This window comes from Hemiscyllium ocellatum, chromosome 1 (assembly GCF_020745735.1).
Source record: "Hemiscyllium ocellatum isolate sHemOce1 chromosome 1, sHemOce1.pat.X.cur, whole genome shotgun sequence".
NCBI lineage: Eukaryota > Metazoa > Chordata > Chondrichthyes > Orectolobiformes > Hemiscylliidae > Hemiscyllium > Hemiscyllium ocellatum.
Window position 1 is genome coordinate 142,624,767 of NC_083401.1, and position 23,477 is coordinate 142,648,243.

Here is a 23,477-nt window from a genome sequence, read left to right on the forward strand (position 1 = left end):
CTATTAGATGAATGGACATTCTCTTAATTGCTTCCCATGTATTTATAACCTTCCTTAAATAGGAGACCAATGCTGTACACGGTCATCCAGGTATTGCCTCACAAATGCCCTGGAAAGCTGAAGTATAATCTCTCTACCTTTGTTTCCAGTTTCCTTTGCAACAAACCAAAAGAATGCATCATGTTAGGGAGCAATTGGCTTCAGTTGTGATGCTCCTTACAGTTGAAAAGCGTGTCAAAGTCACATGAGAAAAATGAACCTGTGGATGTGATTTTGGATGATGGGTACCCAAATCATGCAACATGTTTAAGAAAGGAAGAGAGAAAATTTAAAATGAATGTTTTCCTGTCGCGCTTTAGAGGAGGTGCTAAATTTCACAACTGTGAAAGCTGACTGCGTAAATCAGCATCCTGACACTCCTCTTTAAATTGTATTCCAATGAAAACTACATTCACACAGAAGTACTTAAACCATCGATTAAGCTTTTTCCCTGTTTCCACAGCAGTTTTGAACAAATATACTGTCACTAAACAAAGATTTAAATCCATTTTCCAGCTGTTTTTAAAGCAACATGCACAAGATTCTTTTTTTGCAAAGTGTGGGATCATTTAATGATGGGGAGATGAATTCAGTTTATCGAATTAAACTTAAGTGTGTGTCATAATTTTCCAAGGAAACACTAAACTGCTTTTACACACACCCTCTTAAAAATCAGGGCTTATGAAGAATTACATGAACAATTAATAAGATTTTAAAACTGCAATAATGCAACAATAAATAGAAACAACAGTCTTGAAACGCAGGGAATTAAATGTAGCTACAAAAACAATTTTCTTTCCTTTTATTTACATAAATGTTACAAGGCAAAATAAAAACATTTAATGAGTATTCACACAAATAATAAGTCTCAACTCAATACACCCATTCACCAACAAACTAAACATATAAATTGCACTCCTACAATTAGCATTCTTCATTTAAATGTTTGACAGCAAAAGTACAAGTACTAATTTGAACAATTTTTTAAAAACTTTTTCCCTTGCAAATTTTATCTATTATATGCAAGCTGTAACCAGTTCTGTATAAAGCAATGTATGGTCACTTTTTATTCCCACTGTCACATCAAGCATTTCCATTGGAACAGTTTGCCTTTGCTTTACGATCGATTGTTACCCGCATTTGGAACTAAGTTATGTAGAATTGTATCTCAGTTGAAACAAAACAGGCTTCCATTCAATCACTTTTGATTTGGTTTGAACTCCAGTTCTGCTGCTGAAAATAGTAACAAATTTTAATGGATGAAATATCTTGGGACGTTTTCACCAAATTCCAAAATGTGCTGCTGGTGGGCAAGCCCTGCATTGATAGTACACATGAAATTTTATTTTGCATGTTAATTTGTATTAATTGTATGCAGGTGGTAGGCATTACTTAATGATTCACTTCTAAATGCTATAAATAGGAACAACCTAGAACTGGGATTGTTGGATAAAGAGAAATGTTATGTAATAGGCTAATTACATAAACTAACAGCTCAAACATTGTGTAAAGATTGGCTGCAATTCTACACTTCACTGTGAGGTTTTCCACAGTAGAAGAAGATAATGAACACAATGCACTATCATTATGACTACAAGACCACAAGAATGACTTTACAATCATGCGTTAGCAATGTTTTGTAATTTTCTAAACATATCAGTTGATGTGTTTTGATCGTTAGTTATCTCAAAAAGTGTTTATTTTCAGTTCCTAAATCATAAAGTGCCAAATGATCCATCATATTTTAGAACTGATTATTATGCATTAGTTAAGCGATGAGATCTTTTTACAGTACTTTCCTCAAAATGTCTCCAGAACTATATGATTCAAGCTGGGATGCAGACCTGCAGGCATTTGGAACAGGGATCACATACAACTCTTTTGGTAAAAGTGCAAGTTGAGTGTTGCAGGCTATTATCCTGAACTCTAGCAGAGCTGATTCAATTAATATTCACACATTTGGTATGAGTTATTGATCAATATCATCATCATCAGCAGCAGCCCTGCCTCTTTTTTTGGCTATCATAGCAGAGACACAACTACTCACATTTACAAAGTACATTTAACTCTGCAATGTGTCACAAAGCATTCCATTGAAAATTAGAAACAAATTAATACAAAATAAAAAGGACATTAAAGGTTTGGTTAAAGAATTGGATTAGGAAGGCCTTCAAAGGAAGAGGGAGAGGTTGTGGTTTTATGGAGGATATTTCGGAAGACTGAAACCCTTGATAGAATAGTGAGAGTAGGGGTGTGCATAGTTCATCATTATTCATGGAGCTCTTCATCATTAACAGTAATAGTAATTTGAACAGTACTTCCATTTGATCTAACCAGCTTCTATTTCACAAATCCAATTGAAAAAAATCTCATCATATTCACTTCTGTTATCTTATCACCCTTTCCGACAATGCATAGGAGCACCACATTTATTGAAATGAGATGTACCATATACATCGCTGAACACTGATCCCGTGGATTTGCAAATCAGACGACGAGTACGGCTGACAAGTACAGAGCTAGTTACAAGCATGATAGATTTACCTAAATTAATCTATAAAAAAATCTAGTTGGCTCTATTTCTGTTGTCCTCCTAATCTTTCAACCATCTTTCCATGGTTGAAAGATTAGGAAACCTCCCCTTATTAAGTCTTTAAGGAGACATGGTCAAAACTGGAGCAGAATGTTCGAAGATTGAAACATTACAGGATTTTCCATTGTTAAGTAAATGTGAAATTTAAAATCAGTCATACTTTCAACTTGATAAGAATCATAGTCATAGAGATGTACAGCAAGGAAACAGACCCTTTGGTCCAACTCATCCAACTCATGAGATAAGGACACCACTGGCTGGACCAGCATTTATTTCCCATCCTTGGTTGCATTGTGGTGTAGTGGTGGGAGTGAGCCAACTAGATATCCTAACCTAACCTGGTCCCATTTCCCAACACTTGGCCCATATCCTTCTAAACCTTCTTATTCATACGCCCATCTAAATGCCTTTTAAATGTTGTAATTGTCCCAGGTTTCACCGCTTCCTCTGGCAGATCATTTCATACACGCCCCTTAGATCCCTTTTTATTTTTTTTCCCCGGTCACCCTCTAGTTCTGGACTCACCCACCCCAAGGAAATGATCTATTTAACCTATCCATGTCTCTCATGATTTTAAAAAAGGTCATCCCTCAGCCTCCAAGAGAAAACAGCCCCAGCCTATTCAGCCTCTCCCTACAGCTCAAATCTTCCAACCCTGGCAACATCCTTGTAAATCTTTTCTGAACCCTTTTAAGTTTCACAACACCCTTCCGATTGGAGGGAGACCAGAATCACATACAATATTCCAAAAATCACCTGAGCAAGCAGTGGTGAGCTGCCTTCTGAACTGCTACAGTCCAACATGGATAAGCCCACCTTCAGCACCATTAAGAAAGGAGTTCTAGGACTTGGACACAGTGACAGTGAAGGAATATTGTCCAAATAAGGTGCGAGGCTGGAAGAAAAATTTCTAGGTGGTGGTGATTTCGATACAACTGCTGCCTTTAATCTTCCAGGCAGTAGACATTGATAACTTGGATGGTGCTGTTGAAGCAGCTTTAATGGATGGATTTGAGGAGTCAGGAGCTGAGGATATTGCTGCAGGTTTAAAATCAGATTTCCTTTTGTTAGCCATTATTGTTGTTATTCCCTCTATACGAGCCCAGATGCAGTCATGGAGGCAGTACAACCAAAACCATCTTATTACCAAGACCACTGTGCAGGCCATTGGTATTATGAAAAAGCATTTTCAGAGAACTGGCTCGCCAGGTAGTTCCCTCCAATATCCTGTAAGAGTCTTGATCAACATAGCATTTTCCAAAACACAGCCCACCAAAGAGATGTGTACCGTAAGGACAGCGAGGTCCTGGGAAAGACAGCTCACAATGCAAAGTGCAGAAGGAGGAATTGAGAGAGATTTGATAAAGAGGAGCTAACGAAGATGATGCTGAACAGGAAGCGATCCTTGCTGAATGAGGACACAGGTGTCTCCTGCCACTCTCCAGGAAGTGGATTTCCCTCCTCTGACATTTGCTCGGCAGCATGAGATTCAGGTCAAGTGTACTGTAGCAATTGAAGAAAGTAGCTCACCCCCACCACTACACCACAATGCAACCAAGAATGGGAAATAAATGCTGGCCCAGCCAGTGGTCTCCTTATTTCATGAGTAAATTAAGAAGAACATTGATCAGGGAGGATCGGTCTTGCCACAGATGTTAAGCTCTGGTTTTGCTGTTATATTTTACTTCCCTTTGATGTTTAGGTAATCCTTTGGCACAACCTGAAGATCACTCTCTCAAGACAACCAGCAGCCACAGAGATGATTACTATGGGGTATCTAAATAAATCTCACATTTCATTTGACCTAACTTCAACAGAACTAAGTGACTCATAAACTGAGTTGGAAATTTTAGTGTAGTTGGGAGTTTGGTTCCGAATTTACAAGAGTAAGGGGGTGTGATGGATGAGAATTGTAGGAGGGGGGGAAAAGTTGCAGATACAGTCACATGCATGGGTTAACTCCAGGAAAGCAAAGAGAGGTAGGCAGTTAGTGCAGGAGTCTTCTGTGGCTATCTCAATTTCAAACAAGTATGCTGTTTTGGAAAATGTTGGTGGTGATGGTTTCTCAAGGGAATGTAGCACGAACAGCCAAGTTTCTGGTATCGAGACTGGCTCTAATGCAATGAGGGGCACGTTGGCTTCTAAGAGATTGAATGTGTTTGGTGACTCCCTAGTCCGTGGCACAGACAGACATTTCTGTGGCCAGTAGCAAAAAATCAGAATGGTGTGTTGCCTCCCTGGTGTCAGGATCAAGGATGTCTCAGAAAGAGTGCAGAATGTTCTCAAGGGGGAAGAGGGCCTGGTAGGAGGTCATTGTACACATTGGAACCAACAATATAGGAAGGGAAAAGGATGAGATTCTGAAGGGGAATATAGAAAGTTAGGCTGGAATTTAAAAACGAGGTCCTCGAGGTAATATCTGGACTACTCCTGGAGCTATGAGCTAGTGAGGGTAGGAATAGGAGGATAAAGCAGATGAATGCGTGGCTGAGAAGCTGGTGTATGGGTGAAGGATTCACATTTTTGGATCAATGGAATCTCATCTGGTGTACAAGTGACCTGTATAAGAAGGACGGATTGCACCGGAATTGGAAGGGATCTAATATACTGGCAGGGAGATTTGCTAAGGGTGGGACCAGGGAGATAGTGAGGAAAGAGATCAATCTGAGACTGGTACAGTTGAGCAAAGAAACAAGTCAAACAATCAGGGCAGGCAGAGTCAAAGCAGAGAACAAGATAGGACTGATAAATAAAATTGCATTTATTTCAAAGCAAGAGGCCTAACATGGAAGGCAAGCAAACTCAGGCATAGTTAAAAATCACAACACCAGGTTATAGTCCAACAGGTTTAATTGGAAGCACACTGTTGGACTATAACCTGGTGTTGAGAGATTTTTAACTGTGTACACCCCAGTCCAACACCAGCATCTCCAAATCAAAACTCAGGCATGGTTTGGAACATGGGACTGGGGTATCATAGCAATTACAGAAATATGGCTCAGGGATGGACAGGACTGGCAGCTTAATGTTCCTGGATACAAATGCTACAGGAAGGACAGAATGGGAGGTGAGAGAGGAGGGGGAGTGGTGTTTTTGATTAGGGATAGCATTACAGCTGTCCTGAGGGAGGATATTCCTGGAAATACATCCAGGGAAGTTATTTGGCAGAACTGGGAAATAAGAAAGGAATCATCATCTTATTGGGATTGTATTGTAGATACCCTAATAGTCAGTGGGAAATTAAGAAACAAATTTGTAAGAATACTTCAGTTATCTGTAAGAATAACAGGGTAGTTATGGTAGGGATTTTAACTTTCAAAACATACACTGGGACTGCCATAGTGTTAAGGGTTCAGATGGAGAGGAATTTGTTAATTGTGTTCAATAAAATTTTCTGATTCAGTATGTGGATGTACTTACGAGAGAAGGTGCAAAACTTGGGAAATATGGGAGGGCAGGTGATTGAGGTGTCCGTGGGGGAGCATTTTGAGGCCAACAACTTTAATTCTATTAGTTTTAAAATAGATAGACTAGATCTAAAAACCAAAGTTCTAAATTGGAGGAAGGCTAATTTTGATGGTATTAGGCAAGAACTTTCAAAAGCAGTTGTTTACAGGCAAATGGATGGCCTTCAGAAATGAGAGAGAGAGTCCAGAGACAGGTAATATTCCTGTTAGGGTGAAAGGAAAGGTTGGTAGGTGTAGGAAAGGTTGGTAGGTGTAGGAAATGCTGGATGACTAGAGAAATTGAGCATTTGGTTAAGAAAAAGAAGGAAGCATATGTAAGGTATAGACAGGATAGATTGAGTGAATCCTCAGAAAAGTACAAAGGCAGGAGGAGTATACTTAAGAGGGAAATCAGGAGGGCAAAAAGGGGGCATGAGATAGCTTTGGCAAATAGAATTAAGGCAAATCCAAAGAGCTTTTACAAATACATTAAGGACAGAGGGGTAACTAAGGAGAGGATAGGGCCCTTCAAAGATCACCAAGGTGGTCTTTGTGTGGAGCCGCAGAAGATGGAAGAGATCCAAAATGAGTATTTTGTATCAGTGTTAACTGTGGAGAAGGACATGAAAACAGTAGAATGTAGGGAAATAGATGGTGACATCTTGAAAAACATCCTTATTACAGAAGAGGAAGTGGAAGAAGTCTCGAAATGCATAAAAGTGGATAAATCCCCAGGACCTGATCAGGTGCACCCTAGCATTCTGTGGGAAGCTAGAAAAGTGATTGACGGGCCCCTTATTGAGATATTTGTATCATTGATACAGGTGAGGTGCCCGAAGATCGGAGCTTGGCTAACGTAGTGCCACTGTTTAAAAAGGGTAGTTAGGACAAGCAAGGGAATATAGACCAGTGTGCCTGACAGCAGTGATGGGCAAGTTGTTGGAAAGGATCCTGGGGGACAGGAGGTACATGTATTTGGAAAGGCAATGACTAATTCATGATAGTCAACATGGCTTTGTGTGTGGAAAATCATGTCTCACGAACTTGATTGGTTTTTTTGAAGAAGTAACAAAGAGCATTGAAGAGGGTAGAGCAGAAGATGTGATCTCTATGGACTTCAGTAAGGTGTTTGACAAGATTTCCTCATGGGAGACTGGTCAGCAAGGTTAGCTCTCATGGAATACAGGGAGAACTAGCCGTTTTGATATAGAACTGGCTCAAAGGTAGTGGTGGGAAGACAGAGGGTAGTGGTGGGAAGACTGTTTTTCCAGACTGGAGGCCTGTGACCAATGGAGTGCCACAAGGATCGGTGCTGGGTACTCTACTTTTTGTCATTTATATAAATGAGTTGGATGCGAGCATATGAGGCATAGTTTGTAAGTTTGCAGATAACACCAAAATTGGGGGTGCAGTGGACAGTGAAGAAGGTTATCTCAAGCTACGAAAGGATCTTGATTAGATGGTCAAATGGGCTGAGAAGTGGCAGATGGAGTTTAATTAAGATAAATGTGAAGTGCTGCATTTTGGAAAAGCAATTCTTAGCAGGACTTATACATTTAATGGTAAGGTCCTTGGGAGTGTTGCTGAACAAAGAGACCTTGGAGTGCAGGTTCATAGTTCCTTGAAAGTAGAGTCGCAGGTAGATAGGATAGTGAAGGTGGTGCTTGGTATGTTTTCCTTTATTGGTCAGAGTATTGAGTACAGGAGTGGGAGGTCATGTTGCAGCTGTAAAGGACATTGGTTTGGTCACATTTGGGATACTGCATGCAATTCTGCTCTCCTACCTATCAGAAGGATGTTGTGAAACTTGAAAGGGTTGAGACAACATTTACAAGGATGTTGCCAGAGTTGGAGGATTTGAGCTAAAGGGCGAGGGTGAATAGGCTGGGACTGTTTTCCCTGGAGCAGAGGCTGAAGGGTGACCTTATAGAGGTTTATAAAAGCATGAGGGGCATGAATTGGATATATAGATTCAGTCTTTTCCCTGGGCTGAGGTAGTTCAGAACGAGAGGGCATAGGCTTAGGATGAGAGGGGAAAGATTTAAAAGAGACCGAAGGGGTAACTTTTTCATGCAGTGGGTGGTATGTGTCTGAAATGAGCTACCAGAGGAAGTGGTGAAGGCTAGAACAATTGCAACATTGAAAAGGCATCTGGATGGGTATATGAAAAGGAAGGGTTTGGTGGGATATGGGCTAGATGCTGGCAATTCTGACTAGATTAGGATTTCTGATTGGCCTAGTTGAATTGGACTGAAAGGTCTATTTCTGTGCTGTACATTTCTATGACTCTAAGTGAAATGCGATGCTGCATTTTCTGTTTACCTTCATTTTTCTTTTGTTTCCAACTTAGGAGACTGTAATTTTTCTACTACTTTACTAAATTGGTGCTTATTTATATCATCAGATGAATAAACAAGGTTAAACAGGCATGGTAGACATGATGATAAAGCATGTGGAAGATGGCCAAGCATAGGTCCTGGACAACTAGGTTTCCAGTAACTGTCTGGAACTCTCAACTTCAGCTAGGCTGCACTGCTGAGCTGGAGTTCGAACTGTAAGGCATCAGGGAGAACAGAAGTCTCTTGTACATTTTATCTTAGGAGGCAGTTATACTTTTGTGTTACATATAACTTAAGATTTGGTTAATGGTCAGGGACAAGAGGGGAGCGACTGCAAATCATGACCGATGTAAGATTAAAAAATATAGATCGAATTTTTCACTAAGTGCGCTTGAGGAGACTGAGTTCAAATGAAAAGGCAGAATCTCAATGGTAATAATTTCTGGTTTGTTAACTCAACCATGAGCCAAATGGTAAAGGATCAAACAGATTAGAAAGTTCAACATATGGCTGAAAGAGTAATATGGGAGGAAGAGTTTTGATATATGGCGCACTAGGGTTTGCACTCAAGAAAGAGGGAGATATTCCATTGGTTGAATACCACGTAAACAGTATCCTAGTAAATACATAACAAGAACCGTGGATAAGACTTTTGCCTAAAAAGGAAGACAGGAAGATTCAGGTGATGAAGGGAAATTTAGAAATCAAAGCAGGAAACTAGAGACAACAGGATAGTGCAATGATTTGTCTGCAAAAGACAAGCAAAATTAGCAAATACAGTCTGAATATGGAAAGCCTTCACAGTGAGACATGAACTGGTGGTGTAAATTGAGATGAATGGCTTTTAAGAGATATTGTTACAAGGAATTGCAAATATCGAAAAATGTTATTTTATGAAACTTTTTTGCCTACTAATAGTAATTGACCATTCGGTATAGAATTAAACAAGAATTTGCAACTACAATAATGCGATGATTATAGGGACTTTAGTCTCCATGTAGACTGCCCCAAATTAGCAAATATAGTGCAAAAGATGAATATGTAGGATGCTTTCATGATAATTTCCTGGAATAATAAATTGTGGAATGATCTAGGAATAAAAATTTTTTCATGTAATTATGCAATGAGGCAGAGTTAATTCATAATCAATGTCTGCTGGGAAAGGTGATCAAGATAAATCCACTGATTTCATACAGCATTGAGAGTGACAGACTATACAAGAATGTTAAACTCTATCAGTGTCAGTTACATACATTGCACTAAACAAACATAAGTTTAATGGTTTACTAAAAAAATGAAAGATCAATATTATTAAATAATAATATTTTTAAAGAAAAAGTTCATAGTGTGACAAAGAATAATATTAAGCCAGGGATGAGAAACATTTCTGCAACTAACAAAGAGGACCCCAAAAAAAAGGACAAATTTAAAAAAACAGATGGAGTCTGAACTAGCCAGGAATATAAACAGATTGTATACTAAAGTATACTAAAAGCAGGAAGTAGTTCAAGTAAATATTGATCCCTGAAAGGAAAAAAATGAGAAATTACTACAGGAATTGACGAATTGATAGACATCGTGTAAATATTTTGCGATTTTTTTTCACAGTGGAAGCCACAAATTCCAAGCCAGAAATAGAAGGTAATGAGGAACGTAAGGTAATTGCTATTGACAGGCAAGTAGTTTTGGTGAAACTTAAAGAACTAAAATGCAAAACTCTCATAATCTGATGGTCTACATCCGAATACATGGGTAACGATTTTTCAAAATTTCATTCTTGCTAGAATGGTCCCAGTCAATAGTTACTATAATGCAAGCTCAATGGGAAAGAGAAAACAAAGAACTACAAACCAATTCATGTGATATCACTCACTGGGATCACGCCAAAAACTAGTGTACGTTAACATTGTATGAACTCAATGTTGAATTACATTGCAACTTCTATAAACGAAGTGATCTTTTGTCCCACTAAACATGCCAATAGAATTTACAATTGGGTGTTCTTCACTATTTCAAAAAAGTTTATAAATTTTATGCAATGATGGTGATCCAGTAATCTCTTCAGAGTATGGCTAATCTTTGAAGATTCAGTTCATATTTTAGCAAAATGGCAAATTCCACCACAGCAGCTGAAATAATCCAAAATATCCTAAAAGAATAAAAAAAAGAATAAAACCCATAATATTCTAAAAAGTCAATTCATCTATTATTAGATTCTTTAAAAGGTTCTAGGATCTTAATCTGCAGCGTCACCAGAAACTAATAATTTTCTCCTTGGCCCATACCCAACTTTGTCAGCGTACGTCCACTAGTTTTTGAGTTACAGGCCTGAATTTTTGCGATGAAATGAAAATCTCGCTATTGGTCCAAAAATTGGTCTAGAGGCCATCTGAAAATTTGGAAATCCCTCCTCCAAATGCACCCCAATATTTCTATAAAGTTGTGAACTGAGGCTAGTTCCCCATTCATGGGAATGGCTGTTTCCATATCTGAATTTGTATTAGCCAGACGTGGGAAATACAATATGTGCAGATTAGATCTGATAGGAGCAGAACTAAACTTTTGGAGTTGTTTGAATAGATAAGGTATCCCTTTGGAGAGGTAAAGTACCCTTTTGGATATAGGTTCTGCGACACCTTCGGAAAAGATCTGGGTCATGTGGAAGAAGTAAGCTGCCCCATATGAAAGGTCAAGTGTTTGACAGGAAAGGTCAGGTGCCCTTTCAGACATATAAATTGTCCTTTCACATTCTAAAGGTAGGCATGCATGTCTATAAAAAGTGCATGGACCTATTGGAACGTTCAATCTAAATTGTCCACACAGCTGTCAAAAGAAACTATCAAGCTCGCAAGATATTTGAAACCTCTTCACCGAAATATTTAGGAAAACAGTCTGGAATGTTTAAAACATCACTTCTTACTTTTCACTCTGCCCATTAACATGAGTCTGAAGGCTATCATTAATGGATTAGTGAATTATGATTTATTTCACAGCCGTCTCTATGCATTGGGATGCATGCTATTTCACAGTTTGATTGGCAGCTTAATATATTTGTGAATTCTTTGAAATGGGGCTATGAATTCCAATACTTTTTAAATAAGGGATTTTTAAAAAGAAAACAAAGAGTATTTCTGTTCTTCAAAAAAAAAGCATACTCTTCAATAAATATTAGCTAAGTTTATTTTACCTCATCTCAACATTGCTGAAGGTCTGCACATGGTGTGTACCAGGTGAGATGGTGTAGGGCATGGGTTGACTTGGAAATAGAAAATGCCATGGGTTGATAGGGGAAGTGCGTGGAAGATGGTTGGTGAAGGGCATTTCCTTTTATTTTGTTGCTTTTTAAAAGACTTTTGACAAAATGCCAATACTTGGAGGCAAAGTCTCTGCCCAAACAAGCTCTGTAACTGGCAGCCTCTGCGCTGTTTCCATGTTTGCCAGGCATGTCTCACAGAAACCCTGTCCCCACACCCAGAACAAAAATCCAAGGTTCTGATCACTCTTACTTAGGTCAGGTTTGTTGACCCAGGGATTGTTCAGACACTACACTCCCAAAGCAGGAGCAGTAACTCAGGCTACATCGATTGGTTTGGCTGTAATCAACGGGAGCCAAAGATTACCTCTATCCCTTCAGTGGCCAATTGGTCAATGACAAAGACTTAGCTCTAGGTCACTCCTTGATTTCTGGAGCTTGAAGTGGCTTCATAATAAGAAAATTTCACTGGCATTCAGAACATTTGAGGTAAATAGAAATGATATTTAAAAAGGCAAAGTCAAAAATTAAGAAGGGATGAAGCAGCTTAAATAGCTAGACAGTCATTTTTAACTCGAGGAACAGGATGTCATATTTATTATTCAAAGTGAGGTAGTACTTATTATTATAAATTATATGAAATAGACTTACTTGATATGTCTAAATTAGATTTAATTAGGTTAATTAGAAAGTGGACTACTGCCAGTATTTAAAAAGCTACAAATCTTAACTACATACAAGCCACCATTTATTTACAAAATAGAACCTGTCATTATCTAGTTATAAATTGGCTAAATTACAGGATAACATTTCTATTTTAATTCAAATCATCACAAATTCCTGACATGCAGAGAAAGTGTACTGTGGACAATGTCTTTACTACTTCCTATTTCAGTTTGACACACACTTGATCTAAACATACAATTCCAACATACTAAACACATTCAGTACACTAAATAGGCAGAACTTCATTCTAAATATAAACTTGTCTTCAATTATATGATTTTAAAAAGCAAGTATATTCTATTGAAATATTTTCATCTGAATATTTTTGAAGGATAGTGAAGCTTAGTTGTGGACACCATGAGGTCATTCTGAATCGAGTTCCAAACCTGTGCTGGATGACAGCGTAACCATGTCAGCAATCTGACCACTGACAACCAATTAAAAGGCTACCACCGAGTCTGTTGTCCAATTCAGGGCAGTAAGCTGCCTTTCCACAATGCCAGCTCAGAGGTCTGGTAACTCTATGCTCTTGGTAGTGTCACTGACGGAGCATAGAGTTGAAGGTAATTTTGCGGTGTAAATTGCCAATTTAGTAAATTGTGGTGTTAGGAGTACATATTTGTACTTAGTGACAATGTAGATTAAAACAAAATGATTTTTTTTAAAGTTATTTGGACATTGTATGGATTGAAGAGTTTCTACCAAACAAAGCCAACAATTTAATCCGTGCTGCAGTTTATCCAATCTTGCTGCAAATCAAGTGATCTTGGAAAAACAGATGAGTAAAGCTTTCAAGGAGAAAAGAGATGGGCTTTATTTCATGAATTACTGCAAGACTCTGGCTTTCAGAGTAGGAAGGGTCTGTGTACTCATGGCTGTGTAGCATCTTTTACTGGTGTTTGAGTTCTATTTTATGGACCCACAAGTCAAAACAAAAAAAAAGACACCCCAGAACCGGAATCCTTTTCTTTTGAAACTCTGTTTCTCAGCAGAAGCTCCTGGGAATCTGATAGAGTTTCCACATATCTGGTAAAACCCAAAGGACTGCGCTGTGACCAATCCCCAGATGCAATGCTAGGTTGGATGGTACGTCATGACGTCCAAATTGTCGTGTGTGTGTTTATAATTAAAGGCATTTAGTTTTAATTCTGCATCATAGTTTGGACATTAAGCAGAGTTCACCATTTATTCTTATTTTCTAGCTTTCTTCATAATACTGGATTACTAAACTCATTAAAAGGAGCCTGCTGGGTGTTTATTTTATCTTGGGAGCATAGTACAATACAGATGTAATTGGTTATTTGGTAATGTAATTAACAAATTTATACTAATGGGGAGACTGGTGGAGTAGTCACTCTTGATTATCATCACACCTCCTGTCACATGTTATAACAATGCTCTCTTTAAGAATAAGCAGAACAAAACAGTATTACATCCCACTAGGGTTGCATGCCCTAAATTAAATTCCGCTATTCCCAGTAGTCATATTAAATGTTAAACTAATTGTTTTGAAAAGGTATACAGTGTACCCCAACTTACCTGGCTTTAAGACCTAGGTTGATAGAAAGTACACACCATTCTCCAGTACTAAACAAGACTTTTTTATTCGAAGTAATTAGACACGGAAAGATGTTGTGATACTTGAAAGGGTTCAGAAAAGATTTACAAGGATGTTACCAGGGTTGGAGGATTTGAGCTAAGGGAAAGGCTGAACAGGCTGGGGCTGTTTTTCCTGGAGCATCAGAGGCTGAGGCCTCTGACCTTATAGAGGTTTACAAAATTATGAGGGGCATGGATAGGGTAAATAGGCAAATTCTTTTCCCTGGGGTTGGGGAGTCCAGAACTAGAGGGCATAGGTTTAGGGTGAGAGGGAAAGGTACAAAAGAGACCTACAGGGCAATGTTTTCACACAGAGAGTGGTACGTGTATGGAATGAGCTGCCAGAGGAAGTGGTAGAGGCTGGTACAATTGCAACATTTAAGAGGCATTTGGTTGGGTATATGAATAGGAAGGGTTTGGAGGGATATAGGCTGGGTGCTGGCAAGTGGGACTAGATTGGGTTGGGATATCTGGTCGACATGGATATGTTGGACTGAAGGGTCTGTTTCCATGCTGTACATCTCAATGACATTATGACTCTATGAGCTAGAAGTTTAAAAAAAACTGCTGGGATATAACACTGTTAACTGAAACATTAATCCCCTCAAAATCTGCAACTCATACACACAAAAATATGAAATTAGATTATTGATAAAGGAACAGAAAAGCTAGAAAGTCAGTGCAGTCATCTTTGCTTCTAATTCTGATATTATCCATCTTCAGCTAGCCAGGTCCTTGGTGTTGTTATCTTCCTCTGGTTTGGAAATAGTACAGAATGACAGTTTTACATGGAAAATATCTGATTTATCAATTCAAAAGTCACAGCTCACATGAACTGCCGCAGGAAAGGTAACTAATTTTCTTCAAGTTAAACTGACTCTTTTTATTGCAGAGAACAGGCAGCTTCTGCTGGGGAGAACAACAGCACATTTTGTATGTGCGTACACACGTGCACATCTGAAACTTGTTTCAGTTTCTAAACTGCTCTGTTAGCCGGGAACCAATTAGCTTCATGTGTAAACAGCTGCTCAGCTTCTGATCATCTTGCAGGAATTCACAGCTCCAAAAACAAAGTTCACAATTCCTCGCTGTGAAATTATGCAGCCATTTTATTGAAGTTTTTTCTCCTTACCATCCACATTTTTTAAAAGCCACAATAAAAAAAAACAGTTCTTAAACCAGAGATCGAGACAGCAAATAAATGCTTGTTAACTGTTTATCTATTAGATTATTTGGGTGATTTGGTAGGGGGTTTTCTAAAACAAACAAAGCTATTTCGGGGCTCCTGATGGGGAGAGCCTGTGATTTTTTTTCCTGTGTATTTTGTCAAATTGATGATTTGCTGGTTTTTTTCCCCAAGAAAGGGGGTTGGTTAGGGCAGGGGAACAGCAGGCTGGTTTGTGCTTTCTATCAACTTGTCAACCAGAATGGTCTATCAATAGGAACAGTCAACAAACCTGCACACACAATTGTTACTGTGTAGGAGGTGGTCATTTGAACCAAAACATCTACATTGTCTTTTTTGCTAAAAAGAGCACTTTGATTAAATGCAAATATTCTGTTTTGTTTTTGGTCCCCCATACCTGCAAATTGATCCTATTTAATAATCATCTTCACTGCCTCAACCACAGTACATTTTATATACTCCCTTCTCACTGTGAGAAGGTTTTATCGAGATCATCTTAGCTTCTTTTGTAAAACACTTAAAACTGTTCCCATTGTTCTCAGTCATTTTAGAAGCAGGAACAGTTCCTCCCCAACCATTCTGTCCAGACCTCTTATGATTTTGAAAACTTCTATCAAATCTCCTTCTAAATAGCCTTCTCCTATTCAGAGGAATCACTTCCAACTTTTCCAATCTACCCTCATAATTAAATGTTCTCATTCCTGGATCTATTGTCATAAGCCTCTTTGCTCTCTTTTCAATTTATTCATATTATATTAAAGCATGACACCGAAAAACGTTAGCAATACTTCAGCTGATGCCAAACCAATGTCCTCTGTAAGTGTATCATTGTATTCTTGTACACTTTGCTACTTTAATGAAGTCAGAGAACACTAAGCCTTACTTACACCTCTCCTTACCTATCCTGCTACTTTCAATAACATACACACGCAGGTCTTTCTTACACACTCTTTGGAATGGCACCCTATATTTTGTACTGTCTCTCCATGGTTTTTTGCACCTCCCAATTCTGTGCATTGAACTTCATTTGCCTCCTATCTGCCAACTTCACCAACTTATCAATGTCCTTTTGAAGTTCTATTCTGTCCTCCTCATAGTTCATAATTCCGCCCAAGATGGCAGCAGTGAAATGGCATTGTCTGTGCCTGGGTCCTGAGCCCAGGGCTCATCTCTTTCCATGTGTCTTTTCTTCCTTTGTTCTTTTCTCTATTTTTCCTTTCTCAGCAGCAACGGTCCCCTTCACAGACAGTCATGAATGGCAGGAGTTGTTCCTTCACAGAGGTGGGGGAGGAGAGAGAAATCAGCACTGGCAGCTTCCTTTACTGAAATGGCAGGAAGTGGCACGAGCAGCAATGTAAGCTAGAATGAGGCACCGGCTGCTTTGGGGGACACAGAGTGGAGTTTGAGTCCAGATTGGGGCTTGGCAGCTTCAGCGGCAATTGCATAGCCAAGACTGGCCCAGCACAGACACATGGCGGTGACATCAGTGAAAGCTAGATAGTGCCAAAGAATGGCGAATGGCAATACGTTTCTAGCAGCTGCTGCAGCGTGGCTCCAGGACATGGCTAGGCTGAGTACCTGACGGTAGAGGCAATGGCATTCTGGCTGCAGCAGTGTGTGGGGATTTGGGGCAAACTGAGTAATGGGGACGTGTGGTTTATTTTTCTGGCAGCGAGGACTCATGGTGGTGGCAAGGGAGTAATCTAGATGTTTCCTTTTCTTTTGGCTGTTTCTTTTGTTTCTGCTCCTGTTTTTTTACACACTTGAGGTGGCAATTTTGTTGACTTTACACTTTACTCCTGCAATCCTATACTGAAGTACACATAACAGTAAAATCTAAATTAAAATCAACTTTTATATCAACTGCAAAGTTTAAACTATCACCTGTGCTGAAACTGATCATTCACATTAAATTAGGAAAATCAAGGCTTCCAATACTGACCCATATGACATAGAACATAGAACATAGAAGGATTCAGCGCAGTATCCTTGGAGTATGAATCTCCAATCTAAACAATACCCATTTGCAATTACTGTGTTTCCTGTCACTCAACCAATTTTATATCTACATTGTTATGGTCCCTTTTATTCCATATTTTGTACATTTTTTTCACAAGTCTGTCATGCTGAAAGTTCATGTGCACCACCTCAATAGCCTCGACCTCGTCGAACTGTTACGCATTCAAACAACTTGAGCAGTTTAGCTGGACATGATTTTTCCTATGCTGAGTCTTCTGAATTAGCCCACATTTTTTTATACAACTCTTAATTTTATTCTAAATAATGCCTAGAAATTTCCCCACCAGTGAAGTTGAATTATCAGAGCAGCACTGTGTTGTCACCACTAGTTGGTCAGATGACCATACCAGTACTTTGTCTGCCATTGGGAACATTCCCTTCTAGCAGAAAAGGCTTAATTTTCTCCTGACATCTTCTCAGGTGTCCTTCCTCCCTGCTTGTCTCCAACTTACTACTAAGTCCCATCACAGGAATTTCTGTTGAAGAGCTTATGCCCGAAACCGTGACTCTCCTGCTCGTCGGCATGCCTGACCTGCTGTGCTTTTCCAGCACCACACTCAACTCTGATCTCCAGCACCTGCAGTCCTCACTTTCTAAAGCCCAGCCACAACTCTTAGTGGTCCAGTATTAGAAAGGGGAAGCAGTACTCTGATATGCTGGTTCTGATATGCTAGTTCAGGATAACCTGGAAATAGTCATTTTGTACAGAACACCATTACATGACATGATGATACTCAACTCCAGCAAGCTCATGAGTAAGACCAATGGATATTCCTATGTCACCACAATGAATCTTCATGAGAGCCTAGAGTGGGTTGGTCTTATGAAAAATCTCATCCCACTCAAAGCCTGTAACTAACATTTCAACATGGGATTGAACACAGACACAAATTTATAATAATCATGAGTGGGTAAAAAAAAGTTGGTAAAATATATTTCTTCTTTTGACATCCAATGCATAATAAAGAGAAAACAGGTTTCTCATGTTTGAGAAATGTAGCTTTTTTTTGTGAAAGTAAAAAGCAGCTTCAGCATTTTCTGCTGTTCCATTTCAGATTGAATAACCAAATGGGTAATTGTGGTGCTTAGAGATACATAAATTAGAAATCTGTCTCTTCAGTTTATAAGAACTCTGAACAAAGCATGAAATGTTACAAACAAAGCCTTTCTGCAATTAATAGGATATCTACAATTCAAGCATATAATTTACCTTCTGGTGTAAGCTTGCATCTGGTTCGGTTCTTTCCAGATGCACTAATGACAACCATCATTAATAATTTAAGGTGACTTTATCTCAGTTTGTGACTCACTTACAGGAATCAATTGTATTCATCAAGTCAGCATCCTGCTTTTAGGCTGGAAATCCAATTGCATATCTTTTGCAATGGATGTCATACCAATCAAGCAGATGCTTTGTCCTAGATGGTGTCAAATTGCTAGAATGTTATTGAAGTTGCACTCATCCAGGCAAATACAGAGTATTCTACCACACTTCTGAATTGTGCTTGTAGGTAGTGGACATACTTTTGGGCATTAGGCGATGAGTTGAATGCTGTAGGATTCCTGGCCTCTGACCTGCTCTTGTAGTCACAATATTTATATGGCTAGTCCAGTTTACTTTCTGGTCAATGGCAACACCCACAGGATTTTGGTAGTTGGGGGTTCAGTGATGGCAATGCTATTGAATGTCAGAGGATCATGATTAGAGTCCTTCTTGTTGTAGATTGACATTTCCTGGCATGTGTGTGGTATGAATGTTTCTTGCCACTTGTCAACTCAAACCTGGACATTATCCAGGCCTGTTGCATTTGATAACGGCTGCCTCTGTATCTTGGTTATGTCCCAGTATCCCCGGAGTTGGCAAAAAAGTCAAAGATTTTAAGAAGTATGCAGAATGCCCTGGTTTACTGGTCTTTTAGACCCAGATTGACAGCATGGACCAGGTTTCTGTAGTTAATAAGAATGACTATTTATAAAAAATAAATCATTATAGCTACCGAAGAACAATTATGAACCATTGACACCTAACTCCACTTGTTAAAACACTAACCCCTTTATATTTCTGCACGCATATAAACACATGTACACATGCACTGGAAAGACAACAAGGAAAAGATTGGGAGGGCAGTTCATTGGTCCGCTGAGATGGTCCTTCTGGTTTGTTTGGATGTGCTGCTACTGTTGCTTGATGCTCCTTCTCCAGAGGCTTTCACTTGTTTGCAGAAAGCAAAGGATGACTGGTTCACACTTATAAATGCCTTACACTTATCACTTTAAAGTCACAGCCTACAGAAACAGCAAAGGGGAAATAAACTGTGCATCTTCTGGCTTGAGATGCCTTTTACTACAGAACCAAAACAGCTCCTTATCTTCCAGAGGTCAAACTTTCTGCCAAAACATTCACAGCCCAAGCTATTCATCTACCTGGGAGTCAATCACATAGTTGTTTGCAGACAGAAGGCATTTTGTCATTAATAACTGATCTGTGGATTGGTAACCAGCTATTTGTTTCCATCCATAGCATTATTCATATAACCTCATGACTCCAGCTCATCTGCAAACTAGGCTTCCACTACTGCTTGAACAAGCTGCATATACAGTTCTTACGAGGGTCCGGTTACTTGCTTTTAAAAAGCAATCCTTCAAATGTCTTTCATTTTTACAACAGTCCTTGTCCCATTTCAAACCATGATCAAAATCACACAAAAATTTTTTAAAATGGTCTTTACAATCCACAGAGTCATGAATCTTGCCCGATGTTGTGCAATCACCATTGAACAGTTGTATTTCTGATCTTATGATGCAGAGAAGGTCATTGATGTGTAACCATCTTCAACTGCTGCAGAGAACATGAATGCCAACATAGATGCCCTCGAGCTGAGATGACTGACCTCCAACAACCACAACCATTTTATTATTTTGGCAGATATGACTCTAACCAATTCCCAGTGACTTTTCCTTGGGATGGAGCCCTACTTAAACAACAGCTCTTTTCGGACCTTGAAGTAGTCTTCATTGTCATCTCGCAAGACGAAAATACCATTCTTCTCAGGAACGTTAATGCCATAGTCAGTCCTGAATTTGACATCTGGAGAGGAACCATTGGGATAAACAGTGCGGGGAAAAGCCAATATACTTGATGGATTAGTGTTCTCAGCATGGTCTCAATATAACTTTTGCTCCATCAGAAGGATAAATACAAAACCACATGGAGGTATCCTACATCAAATTACTGGCACCTCCTGGATTGCCTCACTGATTTAAACAAAGATCTAAATAATCCCTGCATCAACTAGTATTGTGAGCATCTAACAGCCACTGTACAGATAGGTGATGAAAATCAAATCAGCATCAAGATATCACAAGAAACAGAAGTCAAACAGGATGATCAATGACTCAACCTTAAAGCAGTCCAACAAACTGCAGAATTGGTTTAACTAAAGTGATGCAGAAATGTGTGTTATCTTGGAACATAAATGAACAGCCTTCATTGCCTGATAGAACAATCCAAGGTCAAGTCCAGACTGTAACATTCCAACAGCTGAAGGCTGGCACCCAAAGACCAATTGGGAGGAGAGTGGACCAATGGTGTAAAGAGAAAGCTTGAGGAATCCAACAGGAGGCTGACCATTATGATATATGAAGCCATCTATAGGCAATGGTCAAATCACCCTAAGCTCAAAGGATGTGGTCTCGCTTCTTAAAAATGACAATGCGATCTTGCAACACCGAAAAGAATATTTCTCAACCCCTCACTCATAAATCCACATTGAGAGCTGATGCTATCCAAGACTATCCACCAGTGCCCCAGGGTGAAATCCCAGAAGAATCACCATTAGTGCCAACCACAATTAAACTGATGAAAAATAACAAAGCCTGATAATTTTCTTGCTGAAGTCTTCAAGGTTGGTGGGCATTTGCCCATATCAAGACTCCATGAACTCATCCCTCAGATTCTGGAAGAAACAGAACTCTCCCCTGACCCTCAAACTCAGCAATGTGATAACTGTAGCTATCTTCAAGAAGGAAGATAATTACTGTGGAAGTGATTAAAATATTTTCATGTTGTGTATAGCTGGGCAAATAATAATACATTCATCGGAACTGTCTATTCCTGTGGCTGATTAAATCCTCCCATAGTTATAGCATGGTTTTAGACCTCCCAAGATGGTCTTTGTTACCAGACAGACCAATGGAAACTGTTGAAAACAACAGAAGCTCTTCAGTTCATTCATCGACCTGACCAAAGCATTTGATTCAATAAAGTATGAGGCTCCCAATGGTTAGTGTCTAGGGGAAGATAAAGAAAATGCTTCAAAGATTTTTCCTTGAAGCACAGCAGCATTGGCATTAATAACTGTGTGGAGCTTGATACCAATCCATTAAACTGACAACAACTTGTCCACCAAGCTGTATCATGCCTAGATAATGAGACAGACTGATGGCAGACAAGGAAAGAAAAGGAAGCAATTCCACAATCTGGACCTCACTCTGTCACAGAACCTCCTGCCCATGTGCCCATAGATCTGCAGGTCAAGAAGAGAGACAGCTGGTTCAGTTACAGAAAGACTCATGGCAGAAGCTCACAAAAGTATAGACAGCATCCTCAAATCAAGGGACAGCTGAAAATTGGATGTTCTAAAGTTGAAAGTCAATTTTGGCAGGAATATTGTTTACAATTTGATATAATGATGAACAGTTCATACAATTCATCCAAAGAGGATGTAGATTTTTATTTATATAATATGCCTAGATCAGAGGTGGGGAATCTTTTCACGTTGGAAGGTCACATTATGTTAGTTGTAATGTAATAAGGCCGCATCCAAGAAACTTCAATTATATATCCCTCAAAATTCACATTTTTTTTTAAATTGTGGCAGTCAGTCTGTGAGGATTATTTCGTTGAATTTTCTTTTACTCTCTGGTATTTTAAATACATTCATTTTAAGATTAAAATAAAAATAATAAAGGACGAAAGAAACATATTAATAAAAAACAAAAGATTTGTTCTACAAAATTTCGATTCATTCAAAAGGCCACACACAATGGCCTAGAAGGCTGTAGGTTCCCTACCCCTGGCTGAGATGAATGCCAAGCATGCAATTGAAAGACAACCAATTGTGTTGTCAATGACTGAACTCTGACCTTGCTTTTCTATTAAATCACTAGTTACATTAAAAGAAAATACAAACAACAACAACTAAGTAATTTTTTTTTTAGAAACAGCACTAAATGAAGCAATTCAGTCCATGTGCCTGTGCCAGTTCTTTAAAAGAGCTACTAAATTTCTTCAAAAATAAAATTGTGTGCAGAATCCTATAGTTATGGCAGGTTTGTGTGTTACGGAAATGTCATAATGTATATCCAATCTCCCACCAGTTTGTAAATAGAGGATGAAGGCTGACAATTGTAATGTAGCAGCCACATTAAACCAAAGTTTATATCACTAACTTTGAAAATGAGGTTCTGCTCCAAATTATATATACTGAACTTAAATTGACCATTTGACAAACACCAAATGAAATATTATTAATTCATTAACTACAAATTAGCACAGTACAACATTTTTCTATCAACAGATATTTCCGAAATGATGGATTTAAAACAAATTTTTCTGTATCTTTCAGGAAAATATTAGAATCAAAATTTTCTGCTCCTGGGGCAATGTTTACTGTGTAACTGGACCCTTTGCATTGTCTGCAGCCCTTTAAAGAGGCAGACAGTAATGCAAAACTATGTTGGTGACACTGCGAATACTACAAAGAGCTACAAAGAAGTCTTCATTTCACAGCTGATCCTTCCACCAATTCAAATGACTAGTTTTTGCCATTAAATTTTTTTTCCCCCAGTTACTAACAATGAGTGAAACTGAAGTCACTGAAAATGCAAACCATTGTTAAATTGTCATTACTCCTCTAATTGAATCCGTCTGCTGGTGTCTATGCTTTTGACATTGTGGAAAATTCGAAGGAACACTATTGGGTAATTGTACCAGATTGCTCGGGCCCTGGTACAATTTTTTTGCCTTTATTGCCTCATCTCCATAATTGTCCAGTGCACCACACCATATCCTCTCTTCACTCTCAGCCATTAAAACCCTGACAAGCCCAAAGGTCAGCAAGTATCCCCTCCCCCACCCCACCTGAGAAATGGAGGAAAATCCTGCTTCATCCGAGAGAAAATAAAAGCAGCCTTACATTGAATAATTTACTGATCAGAGTTAGAAAAACAAGGATTATTTTTCAAAGTAAAATTAAATGTTGCATTGTGACAGAAA